Source organism: Podarcis cretensis (genome assembly GCF_951804945.1).
Source record: "Podarcis cretensis genome assembly, chromosome: 5".
In the NCBI taxonomy this organism is placed as follows: domain Eukaryota; kingdom Metazoa; phylum Chordata; class Lepidosauria; order Squamata; family Lacertidae; genus Podarcis; species Podarcis cretensis.
In genome coordinates this window covers 45,495,638-45,518,576 of record NC_137174.1, presented here as the reverse complement: position 1 = coordinate 45,518,576, position 22,939 = coordinate 45,495,638, and the positions used below count along the sequence as shown (strand labels likewise).

Genomic DNA, 22,939 nt, shown 5'->3' with positions numbered 1-22,939 from the left:
CTTAAGTACACGGCAAAGACAATTGTTACTTAATGCAGGTTAAGGAGACCAGTGCAAAATTACAAACCTTGTCTGGCAGGAGTTTCCTGTATTTCTCTGCAACAAGAAGGATAATTTTAGCAAGCTAAAGAATTATTTGTATTTCTTCCAGGAGAGAGGGATAACTGTCTTGCACTGTGAAAAAGCAAACAAACCTCACAAACTTCAATGAGCAAAGAACCACCGAGCCATTGCAATTTTAATTAAAAGAAGAACTTCCCAGTTATGGTAAATGACCCTGGGTTTGGGGTTTTTGCTTTGATTTCCACATCTTTTTAATCTACTTGGAATTTCAAAATCTATTACTTGCTTGCACACTATGCAAACAAGTCTGTAGTTATTCTTTATTGTTGCTTTCCTTACTGTTATTTTGCGCTGCTGCTAGAGGTCTAAAGGTTTTTCAGTAGTTTCCCGTAGGGTGCTGTGAATACTCAGCTAGAACACCTTTTGAAAGGAAGTGTGGCTCTGGCTACTGTCAGTGCTATCTCTGACCATTTTGTGTTCAATTGCATAAGGTTCAGCTCTTCCCATCCCATATATAAAACTCAACATATTAATACTGGGCATTGAATTCAATGTCTACCCATGGGTCCACTTTATGTTAGAATGCCTGGCTATGCAGTCAACACTAAGACATAATCATTGTATTATTTTAAAGGAAATCACGAGCCAGATGTGCAGTGCTTTGCCACAGGAGAAGTATTATATTGTGACTATTTTTAAGAACTCTGAAATTGCTTTAATAGTGGGATGTAATGGAAAGTACACGGTTGGAAATGGCAAACATTTTGTTCATGGTGTGTGAGTGTGTGTGTGTGGCAGGCAAACTACTTGGTTCATATTGCAGAGGATTTTTGTATCCTAGCCAGAGCAGGCAATATTTAGCCCAAATGTGGTCTCTCGGCCCTGTGCTTTTGTATACTTGTGTACTAATATGGTGATTGTCAAGGGATTTGCTGATGCCAGAGCACAGCTTGTTATATAAAAGGACAATTGAGAGGAAGCAGCGGGATACTGTGTATAAAATGATTTAAGATCTTACCCATATTCAGCAACTCGGAGCACACGTTCAGCCAGACAGATGCTTCCTGGATTAATCTGAACAACTGGACCTGATGGAAACTCAATTAAGCAGCTTTACTGTTCCGGATTCTCTAGTTTACAATACCACATGCTGCTATTCCAATTATAACATTGTTTCCTACATTTGCTTGATTCTCGGCTGTTTGAATAACTGCCATGGAAATACCCTTTAAAACTGTGCAGGCTGAAATGAGAGTTATAGAAATATGGTGCAGTACTGTCTCTGCATTCAAACTGAGTTTGCTAATAGCAAACTTAAGTTTCACTAACTTGGCCTGGCAATGTGTATTGGTGAGGACAGTGAAATCAAAAGAATGTTTCCGGGTTGTGTTCTTGCGCAAGTCCAATTTATGGGTGTTTAAGGTTTTGTGATCTTTGCTTAGATTTATTCTTTACTGCTGCAATTAGGAGACAGTGATATGACAGTACTTCTGCTTCTTTCAGTTGAGAAGTGGAAGGTGTGAAAACCCACACTTCTTCTATACCAAGCTCACAGAGACTGCTGGGGAATGCATAGTTATTCATAGCTGGTGTAGGTGGATGCCCCAGAGGAAGAGATCGTATCTGACCTATACCATGCCAGTGGGATCATGGGGAGTTGCATTATGGACATCTTTAGAATGATTTTTTTGAAAAGTAAATGAGGTATCATCTGGGTAGCTAAGAAATAGAGATGTAGCTTTAGATTCTCAATATACTGAAGACATATCCTGAGCCTGTTCAGTAAAAGCTCTCCTTCTGTCCTCCTGTTGCTATTAAGTTAGCATGGCACATGAGCAAGTACAAATACTCTCTTTGGGACATGCTGATATTGATATGTGCCAAATGGATATGCTCACAGGCCCTTTGATAAAGAGCCCAGAAAGAAACCTGACCTTGGAATTTTCTTCGGTAGATATGAAACGAATCTATAAACATGGTAGCGGAGAGTATCCTTTTTCATTTCTGTTGATTACTTTTTCCGGAATCATGTAATTCAAATACCTGGCTCTATTCCTATTCTCTTTCACAACTGTAGCAAGCTGACAGAACTGAGATGGGAAGAAAACAAGCACCAACATGATATAGTATTTACTGGATGTATATCTTAGGAAAACTTTCAATAAAGACTTAAGGAAAAAAGAGAAAGGACATGGAAGTTTTTAGGAACCTAGGACTGATGTTAATCACAGTGTTAATCAAGCCACTGTGTTTGAATTTAGAATAACTTGGTCCCCAGAAAATGACCCCATGAAGAAAAGTTTATCCAAATATATAGTGACTGCCAGCCATAATTTGTAGGTCATAATTTGTACTGCCAGATGAATAGTGCAACCTGGTGACATGTCTATTCAGAAATATGTCTCACTAAGTTAAATTGGACTCACACCTTGGTAAGTAGCTTTAAGATTATGGCATTAATGATTTTCAACCCAGAAGCAAAAAAGTCAAAATGTTCTCCTTCCTTTGATTTTTCTTACCTTCAACCCCTATTGTTTTCCTTTGGGAATCTGGAAACATTGGCTGTGGTGCAGCATGTACTGTGATTGGTTTGGATGTAGGAGACCCAGACTCATATACCTGCTCAGCGATGACCCTAGGCAAGTCAAAACTTGGAACCATCACTTCTTTACAGAGGATTTGTTTTAACTGATTAAATTTCTACCCCCCCCCCTTAAAAACAAACCTTTTCACAAGGCAGTACACAAAAAATATAAATTAAGCAAGTATATAGAAATAATCTAAAAATACATAATTTTAAAGAGCATCAGTAGCATTAAAATATCAAATAATTATCCATCACTGTGATTAACTCAGGTAGTATGTAGGCATTCTGCAGTTTAGTAACCCACACAATTCTTGTTGGCAGGCAGACTTTTGTCTTCTGGGTTTCTGGGAGTTTTCCTGTTGTTATTCTGTCTCTCACAGCTACAATAAACCTACCATTAAAATTATGGACTGGCCATTTCTTTGTCAGAGGGCAAATGGGCAAATTTAGCAGGGGATCAAATAATTTTTTCCTTCACTGTACGTAAGGTTCCTTGGAGTTATTGAGCAAGTACTATATAGTATATGCAATCTCTCCCTCTATTACAACATTTCATGGCTATAAGCCTGAATGTCCATTAGGTGGCATTATATACACAAAGTGTGGTTCACCAGCAACTGGGGACTTTCCAATGAGTAGCCAGTATAGCATTTCATGAATTGCTTTTTCACAGACGTGTTAGTGGAGCAGAAAAGTCAGTACCAAGAAAAAACAGGAGCACAGGTTTTGGCTCTCTTGCCTGATTCCCTCTCTGGTGAGTTTGTACCAGAAATGAAATCCTCTTGTATCCTCTTGCAAGACTTCAGATTAGTCTCTTAGACAGTGCTGACCTTTCCTGAAAATAAGATATAAAATCAGCAATCTACCTTACACCACGTCAGCTCATTGATCCACTTAACTCAGCAGGTGCCCAACGTTTCAGACTGGAATCTTTCCAGACCTAGTTGGAGGTGCCTGGGGTTGAACTGGAGATCTCTTGCAAACAGAACATGTTACCAAATTACAGCCACTGTGCATTAGAAAATATCAACATAGCAGACAGCTTCTCTGAAGGACAGCTTGGTTAACAACATTAATTCCCCCCCCCCCTACAGTACATGGCTACTGGGTCCACGCAGCAGCAAGCCCCATGAACTGAGAATATGCCCCACAGCATGCCTCTGTAATATGCATGTAAACAAGGGCTGTACAACAAACAAATCAATGCAGAAAGAATTATCTGAGAGAAAGAAATAATTGAAAAGCTATTATTACCACAGATTTATCTACCTCAGAGCTTGCACCCTGGAATGCTGGCCAGGCCACTGCAGGCCTAAGTGCCGTAGATGGAGCCTGTTTGTAAAGCAATGCATTGATTAAACTATGTATACGTTAACCTTTGGGTCAAGTGTTAAAAAGAAAATGTTTCAGCAACAACCACCTTGACAGCTAGAGCCTAGCTGAGCACTACAGCATGGGGGAGGCACTCTGCAGAACACCAAAATGGTGTCTTTGCCTTCTTCCTCCAGAAAACTATTTATCTTCACAGTTGGCTGTGGTAAATTTTAGCCTGAAATCAGCCAGGGCTCCACTGGGCCTTCTGGTTGTTGCATGGGGCAGAGTGTAAAAGCCTGGGCAAATCTAACTTGAGTTTTAAAAATGAATATTGCTTTTATATTTTCATGATTTGCTTCTGTTCAGGCCTATGAATATATTCCTCTTTATTTTACTTACATATAATTAATAGTACATAATTAAAATGATGTGTATATCTATAATCAATGTATTAAAAAGAAAATAAAAACAGTATATATGCAGATATAAATATTTATTGCTAAATATTCATAATATTATAATATCTGTTTATCACTGATTATGGTCCAGGGGTGTGTGTGTGTGTGTGTGTGTGTGGCACTTCACACTAGCTTGCTTTTGATCCATTTTAGGACCTGGTTAATCACTGAAATATAATAAACTTTACTGTAATGAACAAAACAGATTTATGTTGCCATATAAATAAAATATCTGGTTTCTAAATATTTTTGTTTTTTTGTAGATATTACAATAAAATATCTGTTTTGTTATTCACAGTACTCTGTGTGTGTGTGTGTGCGCGTGCGCGCACCCACACACACCCACACACCGTCTCCCAGGAACATTTTAATTGGTGGGTGTGTTTCACACACACAATTTTTTTGAATTGTTCATTTTATTCATTTATTCATTTTATTCAAATGAATCATATAGTAGATCATATAAGGGTTTACTGCCTCATGTGTTCTCTCATTCCATTAGGCTATGAAAAGACTCCTCTTTTCAATGAAGTTATTGTCCCAGTGTCTAGGTTGCTGAACCTTAATGGTCAGTTTAACCATCTGTCCAGAGCCCCAGATTTTGATTAACCAGTCTTCCAGTTTGGGAAGTCTTCTCAGACTATATGAGAATTTTAAAATGCACTAAATTCAACTGCAACCATAAACCTTTCCCTAACTCTCCTCTCCCCCCTGCTTGCCAGCATGAAAGTAAGAATTACCATATTTTTTCGTGTATAAGACTAGTTTCCCCCCTAAAAAATAATGTCCACAATTTGTGGGCATCTTATACATGGGGGCCATCTCCCCCAGTTTTCTTAAATTGGAGTCCCCCCAAATATGGGGGCATCTCATAGACGGAAAAATACAGTAGGTTATTCTCTTTTCCCTTCTCCCTATTACAGTAATTCAATATAACATAGAAGTCCGGAGATGCTCCAGTTTGTCCGTACAGATGGTCAGGGGTACAATTAACATACACAAAATCATGAAGACCTTATTTGTAAAGATGCAGCTGGCAGAGTGTTTTCCAGCCCCGTGGTATATACAACAAATTTCCACCATATGGCACAAAGCTTTTGTGGTTTTTTGGTTCCTTTTAATATCCATGTTTCATGTGTTATCTTTTCCGTTATAGCTATATGCCAGACGGTTTCAATAACAAAGCTCAATACTAAAAACGCTGCAACTCCTTACATTTTTTGAGCAATAGATTGCCTTGCCACCACTAACAAAAACCTTCATAAGTCCTTCATTTAAATGTCTTCATCTGTGCCTTCAAACATGTATAATATGGACAGTTGTGCTGCATATTGATTAATGAAGTATTTAGCAAACTCATCATGTACTGCTCCCCCAAATCCCTGAACTATCGGGCATTCCCACCAAGCAGAGGTGCCATCTTGTGCCCAATATTGAGGGGGCCCAGTGTGATTGCATTCACATCGTTGGGAGGAGGCTGAGCGCAGAGCCCAGCACTGCATGGCTTCAGTGGCCAGTGGCTTCTCTTCTCTGTTGCTAAGGAGGAGCTGGTCACTGATGCTGCACCACACTGGCTCTGTGCCCAGCCTCCTTTGCCTCCTCAACATTGGGGGGGGGGCTCAGTCCCCTGCCAACAAATATTGAGTGGGTCAAATACAGCTCCGCTCCTAGGAGTTGGCACCTATGTCACCAAAGGTGATAATATATCTACAGCCATACCAACCAACTGGTGTGTGTCCCAAGATGATATGTGACACCTATGCAGAACTTTGATGGTATTTCCCTTAATGTAGGCAGATATTGATTTAGCAGATTTATCAAACAGTAGGGAATTCCATCCTGGGGCCTCTTATTTCATAGTCTAGATTCATTTCCCATATATACATTGAAGTATCACCAAAAGCGTTGCTTACTTTTTCAATACTTGTGCTATGGCCAATGAATGCCTTAAAAAGGTAAAGGTAAAGGACCCCTGACCGTTAAGTTCAGTCGCAAATGACTCTGGGATTGCGGCGCTCATCTCGCTTTACAGGCCGAGGGAGCCGGCATTTGTCCGCAGTTTTGGGTCATGTGGCCAGCATGACTAAGCCGCTTCTGGAGAAACCAGAGCAGCACATGGAAATGCCGTTTACCTTCCCAGTGGAGCGATACTTGCACGTTGACATGCTTTAGAACTGCTAGGTTGGCAGGAGCTAGGACCGAACAATGGGAGCTCACCCTGTCGCGGGGATTTGAACCGCCGACCTTCCGATTGGCAAGCCCTAGGCTCAGTGGTTTAGACCACAGCACCACCCACATTACCACTTTTAAAAGAGAAGAGACATTGTGAGGTTCGAAAATGGCTCTTAGGACCTATGGTGACTTAATTTCATGGCGCCACTCAAAAATCTTGCAATGTCTGGTCATTTCCTAGTATGTTTCGTTAACTGTGTTGTGTTCTGATCCATGTATTCGATGCATTTTTTCCTATGCCAATAAAGGAGATTTATTAATTTTTAAAGAAAGAGCGAGAGAATTTAAACAGGTAACCGGAAAGGCAGGAGAGGAGAAAAAGCAATTTCAGGTTAAAATTTGCTTCCAGCTCAAGAAAAAGACAGCAACAACTAAGGTTTGGTCTGAATCTCTTTTACAGATTTCTTGGCAAAAATATTTTGCATGGAAAGCCGCAGTTTTCCTCAGTGTGTTCAGATAAAATTTTTGTGCAAATGGTTCGTTCATTTGTGAACTTTCTTCATTCCGGTGCTATGAGGCAGGGAAAAGATAATTGCATTTCTGGGACTGTTTATTTTTAAAAGCCAATGTGTCAAAGTGCTGTTAATAATGTAAACATTTCCAGGGTCTTTAAGAATTATACAGACAGAAGGAGTGTGATGGGAAAGGGGACGGGAAGACATTGTTGCACCCTACCAGTGAATTTTCACAGGGATCAAAAGATTTCCCCTCCCACAGAAGAAGGTTGTTTAGCTGGCAGGGATGTTCTGGGTCAGTGTTGCAGCCACTCAGCAGGAAATTGTTAGTTGACTGATCCTCTACAACAGCTGGCTATGGAAGAATGAGGTTCACAGACAGATAGGTCTCTTTTCCTCCACAGTTAGCGGTGGGAAAACTGAATCATGATATAGTTATCTCTACTTACAAAGCCAGGACAGAGGATTTTTGTGTCTGTTCAGATACTTTGGGAGCTAGGCCTATTCTTCAACAGAGAGGTGAGTCCCACTCTAGCTAAATATTTGACACTGAGCTGTCGAGCCTCTATATGAAATCAAAGCACGCTATGGCTGTTTCTGCACTGCTGCACATAGCATCTGTTCATGAATTAAGATCATATATAAAGCAAGCTAACACAGGGATGAGGGACCTGTGGTCTTCCAGATGTTGTCTAAATTGGCCAGAAGCACTTAATCTAGCATCACTGCTGGTGGTAGTGGTGGGCAGAGCAGGGCAGGAAAACTCACCTTGTTGCATAACATGGAAGTTGCTGCTGGTAACCAAGAGGGGAAGGAGTAAGGCAATCGGGAAGTCAGTGCAGTGCAGATGCAGCGTCAGAGCCAATCTGATGCTCCTACTACCGCTGCACCTGCACCACACCCAACCCCCTGGCCACTTTGCACCCCTTAGTTATGGGCAGTGACCTTTGCATTGGGAAGCTACGTGAGCAATATTGCCCCACCCCACAGACTGCTACTGACTGTGCTCGGCTTTACTCTCCCTGCACTTTGCTCATTCCTACATGCTTTCTTCCTAGAGATGATGACTCCATTAGTTTCAAATTAACTCCCTTTCTGATCAGTTTAGACATCAGCTGTATACATGCTTACCTGGGAAATAAGCACCATGGAACTCAGTGAGACTTACTTCTTGCACAGACATGTAAAAGTGTCCCCTGCTAATCACACTTCATTATTCCACTGAATGTTTTCCACATATTTGTTCTATGCCAATGCTTTTATAGATACAACCTAGTTAGATTTTAATTCATTTTAGTTGATAGGATTAGCTGTGTTTTATTGGTAAAATTCTCTGTTCCAATTTAGACGCTGTTCCAGGAATGTTTATTTGCACAGTAATGCTGTACACTCCTACTGTGCCTGAGGGGGAAAACTGAGTGTCTTCTGGGACAAAACCTTCTTGCCTTGCTGTCACAAGCAGTCCTACTATAATAAATGTTCATGAGTAAGGCAGACTGGGTTTGGCTCTTCATGCATTTAAGGATGAATAAATAAATAATCTTTCTTGGGCTGTGCAATTCACCATTTATAGTAATGCAGCAAGCCCTTATAGTTTGATTTTCCTAGAGCGACTGCCATCTGGGAGATTAAAAAAACCTCTTAAATTGACTTGCGATTGAAAGCTTGGTCCCTGAGCAACAGCAATTCATATGCTAAAAGGAGCCCATTCTTTTCCTGGAGCTTTATGGACTTACATACACTTTAAGTTGCCCTGCTGCATATTTCTATGGTAATCACACCGCAGCACACAACAGTGTCAGGGAGACTCATTTTTCTATCAGATCTGTTCCTATGCCCAGAAGATACAGCTATGTGCTTATGGGCTGCTCCATTCACAGGCTGCTTACACCGGTGTAGTCCTATAGGCTTCACTAGGTCTGTACCAGTGTAAGTGGGCAGCTAATCTCATAGACTCTGTTCCTCAAACCAATCTGTTGTTGCGAGTCTTATTCATTATGAAACCTTTGAGAATAGACCTGCTCTGGTAATGTGCTGTATGCTCACAGATGTACATTTACATAAATGTATATATAATCTTGTTCAAACATTGGAAAAAAATAATCGTAAGAGAAATTATGCAGAGGTAAGTATGGTCAGTTGGTAACAAAGCTTAATCATAGGATGAAAATCACAAAAATCCCTATGAATATTTAACACACACAATATAAATCTCACAATTTGCCCTGTTTCTTTGAGAAAGCTCATAAGGATCAAGAGCTATTTCAAAGGGATTTTATTACATAAACATATTCCCTTTCACCATTGCATTTTGCTAGGGTATATCTTACCAGGAATATAAACCACAGGGGAGGTATGTTTGTAGTTCCTTTTGTTTATCTATTATTATTGCTCTCACAAGAAAGTGAAGTGGTGCCTTTTTATCTAAAAATATCACTGCATGAAAATTAGCTCGGAGAGATGAAGCGCCATGTGTGTTATTGTGTTGCTTCTCATCTCGTTGCCTAAATCCGATCGCTAACAGGATTAGCTGTGCTGGACCTTCCAATGAAAATCTGGATTTCAAAGAAATTTATAAATTCACACATTCCCCATTAAATCATATTGCTTATGTTCATATACGGTAATTATTCTCTACTGATAGCACATCTGCCATACACTTTTCTATGTTAGATTAAGGTCAGGTGATGTTAATGGACCGTTGCATATTCTGATATTCTTCCTGGGTTGTATGCTGCCGTCGAAATGTTTTAAGACAAAATGAGAAACCGAGAGACCAATATTTGGACATGGTTCACCAAGGATAGAGCTCATCTCTTCTGGTTTTCAGCTGTTTTCTGCTCAAAGGGGAGAAGTTTTATGCTGGGGATACATGGTTTGCAGTGGAGGATAGGTTAGAGAATGGGTACATCGCCTAGTGTGTGCATCAATAATTTGCTGCTTATTGGCATTGATGGCCTGTCAGGAAGAAAGCAAGAGGTATTCTTCCCATGAAAACAGGTGAAGATCCTTCACCTACACCTCTTCTTATAGCCCAGATCATATGGCAAAGTCTAACAGATATTAAATTTGACTTAATATTATGAAGTGTAAAGCTTTGTATGTACCCACTGAAGTACAGAAATAGGTAATGGGTATAGAATTAATAACCTGGAAAATATTGGTTTTTCTCCATCCCACCCCTTTTGATCTCATCTGTTAAACTTCAGAGATAGGCTTGAAAATGTATGGCCAGTGCTTGGTGAAATGTTAGAAACTGGAGAAGAATCTGAGGCTAGATTTCTGCCGTTCACATGTCAGTGCCCTGTACCATTCTTTGTCTTGTAGTGTGATAAGCAAAAGAAACGTTGCAAAATAATTTAACCTGCTTAAATGTTCGGAGAGTTTTTAGAATCCAGCTTTTCTTGGTCCTGAATTCACGCTTACTACAGGGCGAATTTATTCATTTTAAACACAGTGAATACTCTGCCTTGCTTAGGAAGCATTCTGATGGTTATGGAGGAGCCATGATGGAGAATATGCTGTGCCTCCTTGGTTGGAAATAGGATGCTTCTGAATACCAGCTGCATGAAACTGCAGGAGTGGAAGAGTGCTCTTGTGCTCAGGTCCCGCTTGGGGTTAAAGGATATATTCAGAATGCGCATACTTTCAAAATGCTTTTCGCATGCTGCATCTGGATTGCTAGGTGTTCTTCTGGGTGGGTCTTTAACCGATATCATTGCCAGCAATGTCGAGCGTTTTGCAAAAGCTGTTGACAGCTCTTTAAATTGTAGCGCTAACATGGTTGTTGCTGTTTTTCAAACGGAATCATACATCACATACCTCTCGTTAACAATTCCACATCTTTTTAATTGCTTGAGAAGCCCCACACTTGAACACCCCCTCTCCATTTTTTTGTTTTGCTTTTTGAGATCTTTGTAGATATTTAAAACAATGTTGGCATAATATCATTTTACTCTTAAGGGCAAGAATCTTTTGTTTTTCATTTTTCATAAAATCTCTGAAATAGCTGCTCTCTTCCTAAACTGCATAGCAGGTCTGCGTCTGTTTCCATGAACTGTATACAACTCAACTTGCAAGCATCTGCCTGTACAAACACCATGGCTATCAGCAGAGAGACTTCCTTTAAAACCATCTCTAATAAGGCTTTGCTTCTCTGCCTGGCCCTGAATAATAGCTGTTCACCTCTCCTCTTTCTCCAACAAGAGGCTTTAATTACAGAACAGACTCTTAACGAGCAGATTGAGACAGAATACCCTTTGACCTCATCCACATTTCTGCATGTCTGTGCTTAGGCACATTGCCTTGGCAGGACCATTTTATCTGAATTCCTTTGGCTCCATGTTCCAACTTCTTCAATACAAACTGGCTGTGTCATGTTCTGATCCTATGCTTGTGTGTGCGCACTTTTAAAAATGTTCTCTCCTCCCAGGCTTTTGGCAATCTAACGGGAACACAATTACATGTTGATGCTAATATCTGCAACATCTAATTTGACCTAGTTCAGGCACAGATCAACACACTACTATGGGTTGTCTCATGAAGTACACTAACTCCATGGTATTGACGTAGTTGTGGAAGAACAGATGATATCGCCTTCATGGTTGTCATTTTCCACCATGGTGCTAGTCACATCTGAGATTTTCAGATGTAAACTTTTTTAGTATAATTTTTTTTAACCCTCATTTTGGTGAGAAGGATTTTGATAAACAATGCCAAAGTCATGAGAGAAGTGAGGAGGAGGAGTCCACCTGCGTTAGTGTTTTAGGACTGTCTTTGCTGCCATAGTAAAAATCATAGACTCTTAGAGTTGTCAAGAGTCATCTAGTCCAACCCCCTGCGATGCAGGAATCTCATCTAAAGCATCTATGACAGATGCCATCCAACCTCTGTTTAAAAACCTCCAAGGAAGGAGAGTCCACCACCTCTTACTGGAGTCTGTTCCACTGCTGAACAGCTCTTACTGTCAGAAAGATTTATAGGCAAGCATGAAGGCAAGGGCTCTAAAATTACATCTGCAAACTCCTTTAGTACCCTTGGATGCAGCTCATCAGGCCCTGGAGATTTGAATTCATTTAAAATAGCCAGGTGTTCCCTTACTACCTCTTTTCCTATCTTGGGCTGCATCTCCCTCCTTACATCATTTATTCTGTTATCACCAAGTTGGGCATCACTTTCCTTTTGGGTGAAGACAGAGGCAAAGTAGGTGTTGAGTAGTTCAACCTTTTCTCTGTTACCCAATATCATTTCTCTGTGTTCCCCACACAGAGAACCTATCACTTGCTTGTTCTTCCTGTTACTTCAGACATAGCTGAAGAAACCTTTTATTTTTATTTTTAACCTCTCTTGCAAGCCTGAGCTCATTCTGAGCTTTAGCCAGCCTGACTTTCCCCCTGCAACTGTTGGCTACTTGTGTATATTCCTTTTTTGTGATTTCCCCTTTCTTCCATTTCTTATACATGGCCTTCTTAACCCTCAGCTCATTTATAAGCTCTTTATGTAGCCACACTGGTTTCCTTAGATGCTTCCCACTTTTCTTTCTTGTTGATATTGTCTGCATTTGGGGCTTCAATATTTCTCCTTTAGAAACACCCACACTTATTGGATTCCCTTCTCCTTGAGCTTCTGACCATGGGATCACACCCAGTAGCTCCTTCAGGTTTTCAAAATTGGCCTTCTTAAAGTTCAGAGTACGTGTCAGACTACACTCAGTTTCCCCTTGTCTCTGTATGCTGAAACCCAGGAGAGCATGATCACTTCCTCCCAAGTTTCAGAGCACTTCCACTTCATCAATCAGTTCCTCCCTATTGGTGTGGATCAGGTCCAAGATAGATGATCCCCTTGTTAGTTCTTCCACCTTCTGGGAAATGAAATTGTCAGTGACGCAATGGAGGAATTTGTCAGATCTTACACTCTTGACAGAGTTTGAGTCCCAACAGATATCAGGAAAGTTGAAGTCCCCCATGATTACTAAATTCTCCTTTTTTGAATGCTTGGTAATCTGCTGTAGTAAGGCATCATTGAAGTCTTCAGTCTGGCTTGGCAGTTTATAGCAGACACCCACTCTGATGGTGTTTCCTGCTTGGCAGGGGGTTGGACTCGATGGCCCTTGTGGTCTCTTCCAACTCTATGATTCTATGATTCTATGAGTAAGGTCACTGTTGTTTCTCTCTCCTACAATTTTTACCCATATACTCTCAATCTGCTTTTCATGCTTTTCTAGGTCATGGATTTCTTCACAAGTGTACACATCCTTTATATACAATGCTACTCCCCCCCCCCGCCCTTCCTGTTTGGTCTATTCCTTTTGAACAGGTTGTACCCCTCGATTTCTACATTCCGGTCATGAGTCTCATCCCACCAGGTTTCAGTAATGCCTACCAGGTCATATTTGCCATCCTGTATTAAAAGCTCAAGTTCATCTTGTTTGTTTCCCATACTCTGTGCATTCCTGTAGAGACAACTGAAACTATGAACTGCTTCCTTCCTGTCGTTTCTTGCCCTTTAGCAGGTTTCTGGAGCACCACCTCAGTTTCCTGGGCATCAATGAAGCTACTATCCCCAGTGCCAGGTGCTCTTTTGTCGTTCATATTGTTTTCTCCCTCCCCCTCAAGACACATTCTTGCCAACTGCTGTGAGGGGATCTGGGTGTGAAAGGGCTGTGAGCTCAGAGCTAGAAATTGAAATAAATTATTAGGCTGACCATATGTGTTTAAAGGGATTGTATACTTTAATGTCAATTACCTCTCCACATCTCAAGGTTCTGGTAAAAAAAGAAAACAAATCAGAGCTTGCAATGCTCACATTTGTCCACTACCATTAGCAGCAGCTAAAAAAAAGACTGGTAACAACATGATGTGAAAAAGTAGTCAATTCTGTTAAACAAAACCCAGCCTACTAATGAGATTGCCTTCACTAAGTATTGCTTTATCCAATATGCCAAGAGCATTTATAAGGAGATTAACAGTGGCTAAACAAACTATAGACGAGTTCATGCTGTCATTGCACCGCCATGGCAGATATTTAAGTAGAAAGGGATATAGCCGCAATAACAACTTGAGGAAAGGAAGGCTAACCCTTGACCTCCTCCTGCATATATAGCTGGATGTAGATAACTGACTGCTAGACTCACCGTATTGCATTAAAATGAAGTATTTTTGAAATAGCTTCTTTTGGTGTCTTCAACTGCTTGGGTAGAAAAGTGACTCTGTGTCCAAAGAGGCCTTTTTCTAATACATTAAACAACAGCAACAAAAACAGGCTTATGCCAGAGTCCCCCCTTCCTCCCATTTCAGTCAATTTAATAGCATCCTTGATACTTTTGTTTATAGCCTTGATCTCTTAATGTGTTTTTTATCTTGCTCAACCCTTGAGTTTTTGATGCATCTTGCATCTTCTGGGCTGCTATAAAACTCTTCACAAGGAAATATAGGTTGTGTTCACACTCCTGTTTACTGTGCATAGGTGCCTAGTTCTGGTTTGTAATCTGTGTTCACATGAGGTTATCCAAAATGCATTATGTATGCACTATAAGGTGGTAATGTGAACATGCCCATGTTTGGTTCACATAATAATTGTTTTTAACTTTGTATATTTAAAACATAATTTTGCATTTAAGCATAGATAGTATACAAAATGATAACCTGTGGAAGCATAAAGCTACTGTGGGTAGTTTTAGGTGATTTCTCAATATATATGTAGTCTTTTCAGTCTATACCAACAGACTAAAGACAGATCCACACCACAGACTTAAAACACATCCAGTGCACATTTAAAGCGGGTAGATTCCCTATAGATTCCTGGGGACTGTAGTTCCCCCTCACAGAACTTCACAGACTACAGTTCCCAGGATTCTTTGGGGGAACTCCAAAGAGGCTTTAAGTGTGCATAGAATGTGCAATCCCACTATCATGTACCATTTCTTAAGAACTAACCTTCCTGCCCAGTTCCCTGCTGTAGCATGAACTGGCTTTGGTTTGTACTTCCCCCAAATCACAACAGTTTCAGAGATTCACGCTGGGATCTGGATTGCTGATAATTTGCATGAGCACAGTGAGCACAATTCCATTTAAGCCCCACACTTCCATCTTGAATGCTTCCTACAGTTGCCTACATTGATGAAAATGATCCATGCACTTCTTCTGAACACATACTTTTCCTTTCCCATTGGTGCACATGATATAGCTGTGTATAAGCTTAAGCTTATCACAAGCTTTGAGTTCTTATCCACATTTGTCAAAAGCATGAATCGGTTCTTTAACTAAGCATCCAAGCAGCTTGTGTTTGGAGATGGGGAATATAGTTTCTGGTCACCATCATCCAGTGGTGTAATATGGTTTCTGCAGGGGGCTTTCCTTCCTTTTGGTACATGCAGTTGACTTGAGACACAGTGTGTCTAGCACTCAATAGATAAGTGTTCTAGTGGAGACAGTCATTTTCCCATGACATTTTCTTTGCTCCTGGTTGTAGGCAATTACTTTAAACTGTAATGGAAAACAGCTTATGTGGGTGACCCCATCCTTAACCTTAGAAGATAATAAATGAGAACAACTTTTAGTTAGTGACTGTTTCAAACACACCGCTCTCATATTTTAATGCATAAGTGCTCAAACTGCATTAAAACAAAATGACGCAAGCAAATCAAATCAGAAGCAATTGCGATGTACAACAGAGTAAGCAATCTTACAGCAGGCACTAAAATGCCAGCTGTAAGCTTCCTGATTACTACTGCCTTCCTGAGTTGGACTTCTGTAAAGCAATCTTTTCCTAGTAATGGCCTTACCTATGGTTGCAAGTTATCTGCTTCAGGCCCAGAAATAGTTAACTCCTTTACTTTGGCATCTAAAAAGTTTGAAGAAACTAGGCCACTTCCTTTGAGCCCTGGGTAAGAATAGTTAGCCCTGGCGTGAATCACAGGCTGTGTAAAAGGCACAGCTGCACTCTGTTCTAGCTGCTTGGCTAATGCTTGTTAATCTTGACCTGCTCTTCGAGGTCTCTCTCCTTTTGATCTGTACTTTATTCTCCTGATCAGGGCTTTAGTGTTTAATACATATGTGGAGGTTAAATAAATGCCTTCTTCCCACAGCTTGCTTGGCCACACGTGGTCTTTGTGATTAAGCATCATGCAAGCATAACTCCTGATTACCAGTCTGCACCCACCCTTCTGTACATGAAGAGAAGTAACCCTCCATGCAGCAAATGTTCTGCCAGTGCTGTGAGAAAATGCATCTATATAAACTGCATTAGTTCATTAGTGATCTTGAATATAAGAATGTGTGTTGTTTTCCATTGGGCCACTGTATCCTGAGGAAATCAATGAAGTTAATGCTTGCAAATTAAGGTCAGAATGACTGCAGCCCCCAAAAAACTATTCTAGCTAATGTTAAAGTACATGAGGAATGCTGATCACAGGGGACTTTAGCCAGCACATTAATATACTTTAACAAAATGACCCTAAAGAACTATTAAATCTGTGTTTGGCTGCTAATATAAGCTACTTTTTTTTGTTTTGTTTAATTAGACAATGATTGTAATCCATACTTCTGTTAAGACAATTGCACTTATGAACCTAATGTGATCAAAAGATCAATCAGTCATTAGTTAATTAAGTCAGATGTAATTAACACTTACAAAAACATTTTAATTGCCTGGATATCCTTTAAGCTGGCCTTCGCATTAGATAGTGGAAGGATTGCAGCCATGCTTTTTACGCTACTTGCTTCTGTTTGTAACATCTTTATAATACATAATGTTTCAGTAAGCCAGTATTTCAGGATCAGTCAAACTCTCGTTATGGATCATCTGAGAGAGACATATTAAAATATACAATCTATGCTGTTAACACAATAGCATAGCACATGAAGGCAATTACATTTTTGGCAATTCCGCTGGTATCAGAAAGAAGCTGCTGAATCACAGCAGCTCAGTAAAGGTAAAGGTACCCCTAACCGTTAGGTCCAGTCGTGGATGACTCTGGGGTTGCAGCGCTCATCTCACTTTATTGGCTGAGGGAGTCAGCGTACAGCTTCCGGGTCATGTGGCCAGCATGACTAAGCCGCTTCTGGTGTATCACAGCAGCGCACGGAAATGCCGTTTACCTTCCCACTGGAGCGGTACCTATTTATCTACCTACACTTTGATGTGCTTTCGAACTGCTAGGTTTGCAGGAGCAGGGACTGAACAACAGGAGTTCACCCCGTCCCGGGGATTTGAACTGCCAACCTTCTGATCGGCAAGTCCTAGGCTCTGTGGTTTAACCCACAGCGCCACCCGCGTCCCCAGCGGCTCAGTACTTAACAATATTTAAACAAGTGGCCTAACTCACATATAAGATGAAAGCCATCACTTAGTGTTATGTACCCAGGCCAGGCCTCAGATTCATGTACTCCCCCATCCTGTCTTTTCCCCTCTTGTGGCTGTAAGGAGGAGATCATAAGCTCCTACAGCTGTTTTCAACTAACTGGTTATGGCTGAATGAGAACTGTGGTCAGGATTAATTACGATTTAGGGAAACAGACCAGAATCATTAACCATGGTTTCAAGTTAACTGGTTTCCCTAAGTCATAGCTGAGCACAAGTAACCATGGTTAGTTGGAAATGGAAGCTTCCCGTCTCCTCCCTGTGGTTGCACCAAAAGAGGAGAGAGTGCATGAGCCTGAGGATTGCAACTCATTCAAATTTTATTTATTTATTTCATACTCACCCTTCACCCTAAGGTCCCAGAGTGGGTTACGACACTAAAACACAATATTAAAAACAGTTTATGACAGAAATAAGCTGGGTTGTGACAATATTTGCCTGAAGTGTCAAAAGCCAGGGTAAAGAGGTGTGTCATCCGCATTTGCTGGAACCTGTATAATGAAGGTGCACCCTCTGTGCCACAGAGAATGCCCTCTCAGGCCACCACCCTCTGAACTGAGTGCGGAGGAACTACCAAGAGGGTGCAAACCAGAACTAAAGGAATAAGAGCTTTTTTAATGTAACACTAAACTATAATTTTGTATTATGTGACTGAAACGTAGGCTTTCGCTCTCCTCTTCTCCTCCTCTGGGAGCATGACCATGAAAAGGAGATTGGAAGTGTTTGCTTCCATTTTTATACTTTCCAGAGTTTCCCTTTAGGTCAGAACTCAAGAAGCTCTGGTTAGTTTTAACTATGGTTAGTTCAAATCACCCAGGATCAAACTATGACTTATGAACCTGGGTTGTTCCCTGGGTTTAAACCTAATAGAGAATTCTGGTTAGTTTAAAAGTGGAAAGAGATGTTTCTTACTTCCTCCTTGTGGCTGTGCAAGAGGAGGAATGGGGAGAGGAGAGTGTGCATGCCCCAGACTTGTTAAAGTCATGCTTAACCCTATTTAAACATTATGTCCAAATCAGTTCACAGTTTAATTACTTTTTTATCATCTTTCCACTTATTCCCTCAGGGAGGAAAGCTTAGCTTAGGCAAGCTAAACCATTGTTCACTATACATTTTAAATCTTAATAGGGTTAAGGAAACACACTCTGGTTAACACTAATATGGTTATATCTGCACTAGGCCAGGAACCCTTGCAGAAGTCTTAGACAACTACACAAAGATTGTGTCCATATAAGAAACTCAATGTGTGATGTGGCCATTACACTATTAGATACTGCAGTTTTTCACATTCTCTTTGTCAGAAAAAAAAAGAATGCAGTAACATATATTGCAGCTATGAAAAGTCTGGTTGGTAACCAAATACGACATATATTTAATTAAAATATATTGCCTTTTCCATTTAAAAAGTGCGTACAGGATTAATAAAGGTACCTGGCTTCATTTTCATGTAAAAGGAGTTTGCAATTAATGCTTGCAATAAATAATACCTTTACTCTGAGAATGCTATGTGATTTCATTTGTTGAAGTCTTCAAGCCCACAGACAACTGAATCTCAAACTGAATTAATGGTCTGTCTGTTGTTACTGTTGTTTAATCATTTGCTTTCATGCTGATATTAAAAACAGTTACTCCCGCCTGCCACCTTCAGTTTCAAAGTTTTGCTTGGCTGGATCTGGGATTATTTGAATAACAAGGCATGAACAGAATTATATAAATATGTTTGCATATGAGAACCTTATTTTTAACACATCTTGACACAATGTGAAAGTTTAAGCCAACTATAATATTCACCTCTCTGGTCATTTGAGATCCCACCTCTACCAACACAATGGAAGAAATTTAGCAACATTACCTTGAATAGCTCATAGATTCACAATAGCTTGTTTTACCAGCAAAGCAGGTTAATAAAGAAAAAAAAGTTGTTTCACTATTGCAAGAATAGCCCTTTGTGTCCTCTCTATATTTTTACAGGGAGTATGAATCAGGTTGTTGAGGTCATGGTTCTGTGTCTGAAGTGTCAAGTCTCATTGTGGGGCCTCCAAATTGAATGGAGACCTCTTTGGATTGAATGGATGCTTTTGAGATAATCTTGATTTACACACGTGTGCATCATAGCCATAGATGATAGTATGCTCTTATTCAGATGTAGTTTTATGCAGACAAACCCTGTGTTTGTGCTGTGTGTTGAGGCTAATATTTTACTCTTAAAATATCGTTCCAAAGCCAGTTTAAAGGCTTCCTTCTCCTTGAGCTGAATAAATGTTAATCTCTCTCTCTATAAGCTGTTTAACTTAAGAAGCCCATTCATTAACCACTCATTGGTAATTAATTCAAAGCTGAATTTGTCTTTATGAGCTGGGGTTTTATTTTGAGTTTGCAGAGGTTTGTCCTGAGTGCTAAGAGAGCACAGATGTCTTAAGAAAACAAAAATAGATCAAATCTGAAAATGTTTTTGCTATGCACATTCTCAGGCGCTCTGTGCAGACTTGAGGTTGCCTGCCAAATGTGATTTCAGAAGAGGCCTGGAAGAAATGTCAAATTCTGTTCTGTCTTTTGTTCATTTCTTCCTTCAAGGGAAGTTTGGGTGCTTTTGTATGGGAAGGGAAAGTTTTATAAATAAAACAGAAAATTGGCTCCATTTGCACAAATTGACCATTATCCAAATGGGATCTTCTTGTTGAAGCCAAATTTTGAAGGCATTCTCATAACTGAGTTGCTCCTTGAGCCTCATATCTCATTATCATAAGATCATTTAAATAACAATAAAAAGTTTGTATATTTAACCTTGACACAGTACAATCAACTTAGGGCCAGCTTTTTAAAAGAGTGTCCTTTGCCTGCTACATATATGAACAGGAGGGGGAAAGTTGCTTCTGAGAGCACACTGTAAACAGTTCCAAAGCCATTGACAAGCCCCTCTGTGCGACATCTGGCACATTAACAGATGTTGTTTCAAACAAGTCAAGAATCCGCAATAGATCAGTTAACATAGGTGCCAGATGATTGCCATTTTTTCTTGTCTGTTGGGTTCAGCATGATGAAATCCATTGTGTGAGAGAGACTGAATTTGCTGTGACTCTACAGGAAATAGGGTTGTAGTGGACTGTTCAGTGTGTAGCAGCAGCAGCAGCAAAAAAAAGCTTGACAGTGTTGGGAGTTTCTGTTGGTGGGGGGTGGGATTAAAAATAGAAATGGCAAGTGCCAAAATGACTCTGATAAATACACGGAACTGTCTCATTTAAAATACTGCACACAGGTTTGGCCACCTCACCTCAAAAAGGATACCGTAGAGCTGTAAAAGGTTCAGAAAACTGCAGCTAAAAGAATCCAGAGGCTGAGTCTGCCTTCTTATGACAAATTTCAAGATTTATCTATTTTGTAGTTTAGAAACAAAGTCTCTGGGGAGGGAATTATGAGAGAGTTTTTTTTCAATTAGTGGGCTCAGGAGTACTGAGCCAACCAATTAAATGGTTTGGGCCATAGTTTCAAAATAGACAGAAGGGAAATAATAATTCATAAAATGCATACTAAACTTCTAGAATTCCCCATCACCAGATATGGTGATGACTATTAACTATGTCACTTGGAAAGGAGATTTGAAATCCATAGACATTTGCTACTGGGAACAACTGAACCTCTGGATATACCTTTTAATGCTGATATTCAGGACATACAATTAAAGAGTTGAAAGGTACATTGGACATCATCTAGTCCACATCCTGCTCATTGTAGGATCTGCAATTTAGGACATGACTGCAGTAAGGGAGCAAGATAGGCCACTGTCTCAGCACCAAGGAGAGTTCTGGGCGAGAAACTATTTGAGCCTTTGCCTCCTATCCCTCTCTCCTACACTCTACTCCCCACTCTTAAAGGGCCAACCACCCGACTCGAATCTTTGTTAAATTCTCAAAAATAAAATTGAAAAATAAACAAATAAAAACCCTGCTTATAAAGTTCCTAAGCATAAACCACTTAAAAGCAGATTAACTGGGTGTACAACCTTTGTCTGAGACTACCCCAAAATGATTATTATATTAGGAACTCTTTAGTGTAGCCTGGAAAGCATCAATCTTCACATCTGCTGAGATTCAGTGCTTGCAAAGTTACTGTAACTCTGCCCAGAGAAGATTTATTTCAAACCATTCCAGCTAAGGAAAATGGATCACCTAATGTCATTTCGATGTCAGGTAACTGGCATGTGATTGACAGGTGGGCAATCCTGTAGACTCATCAAAGTTGGCACCTGGTGAGGGAATTAAGGCTCTGGCTTGCAAATCTCCACTCCTGATATATAGCAACCCACTCCTTCTGAGCAGGGTACTTAAAAAGCAAGTAGTTCATTGATATTGCTGAATGTTAGGTAGAAGTTTCATATGAATGTCCAGAAAGTATGTAAGGCAAGCGGACTTAGTTTCTGTGGAAGTGAAACTGCAAATCTAAGCTTTCTTCCCTTGGGGAGGTTCCCTAGCTGGTACCTCCCACTGCTCCTCTGCAGCCATGACATTCTGGTTCTGAGGATATTGTGTCAGATGCAAATACTATTTTTGGTCTTTAGCCAGCCTACAGTACAGCTATAACCTCACTGTCTTCTCTTCAGGTGCCATGTTGGAGCAGGTCTAATGCCAGCCTAACTATTCTGAGGGCAAAGCTACTCAGGATATGGCCCTGCAATAGGACTGTGATTTCACAAGAAAGAAAGAAAGAAAGAAAGAAAGAAAGAAAGGGAAGTGATGGACAGAGTTGCTTATTATTAGACAGACAAAGTGAAGGTTATGCCTCAGTTTTGAAGTGTTGTGAAATGGCAGGAAATTGTTAGTTATTTAATTTATTATTGCTGTATTTTTAGTTCTGGAGGGGAGGCATTTGTGATAATTTTCTGCCTCAGGTGCCAAAATAACTTGACTGGACCTGGGTCCTGTGCTTTGCCAAGGTGATTAAGTGGCACAAAACCATTCGTGGTTGAGGTGACCCTGATCCTGTGGTTCCTGCTTTCAGATATTACTATAGCAGTACAGAATATTATTACCAGTGATAAGTGGCTTCGCATTGCTAGTGACATGTATAAACAGCTTTGGGGTTGAATGTTTGTTTGGGTAAAGCGATTGGAGATCAAGATGTAGCATTCCACAGAGGGAATAAATCTTGTTCAGCCATTGCCCAGCCATTGATTCTTTTGCAGACATTCCCTTTTATATACGTATTCTTGGCTGGTAAGCAGCCATGCACATTTCAGGACCCTCTGTATAAAACATTCAGACTTGAGCCAAAGTTTCCCAGTGTCTCTGCATTTTAGATTGTGACTACAAAATTCATGAAAAGATTTTTATGTGGAAGCGATGCGATTCAGTTTTGTTGATGTCACTGGTCAGTTCCTGTAGATTTCAACAGACCTTGGATCAGGCCAGGCTATCTTGCTCAAGTTTAAGAATGCTGTTTGTTTTGCATGCATCACTGATGTTTCACACCATTCC

The 22,939-nt window shown here is 40.3% G+C and overlaps 1 protein-coding gene across 3 annotated transcripts in view; it reads left to right on the top strand.

The window, feature by feature from the left end:
• Positions 1 to 22,939, top strand: part of LHPP (phospholysine phosphohistidine inorganic pyrophosphate phosphatase) — a gene marked incomplete at its 5' end in the record, with an annotated part of 110,673 nt that overhangs the window by 53,624 nt on the left and 34,110 nt on the right. Inside the window, one exon of one of the 3 annotated variants that reach the window (XR_013839085.1) lies at positions 152 to 267. The exons of the other annotated variants lie outside the window; for them this stretch is intronic. The remainder of the gene's footprint in view (positions 1 to 151; positions 268 to 22,939) is intronic. 3 annotated transcript variants of the gene reach the window in all.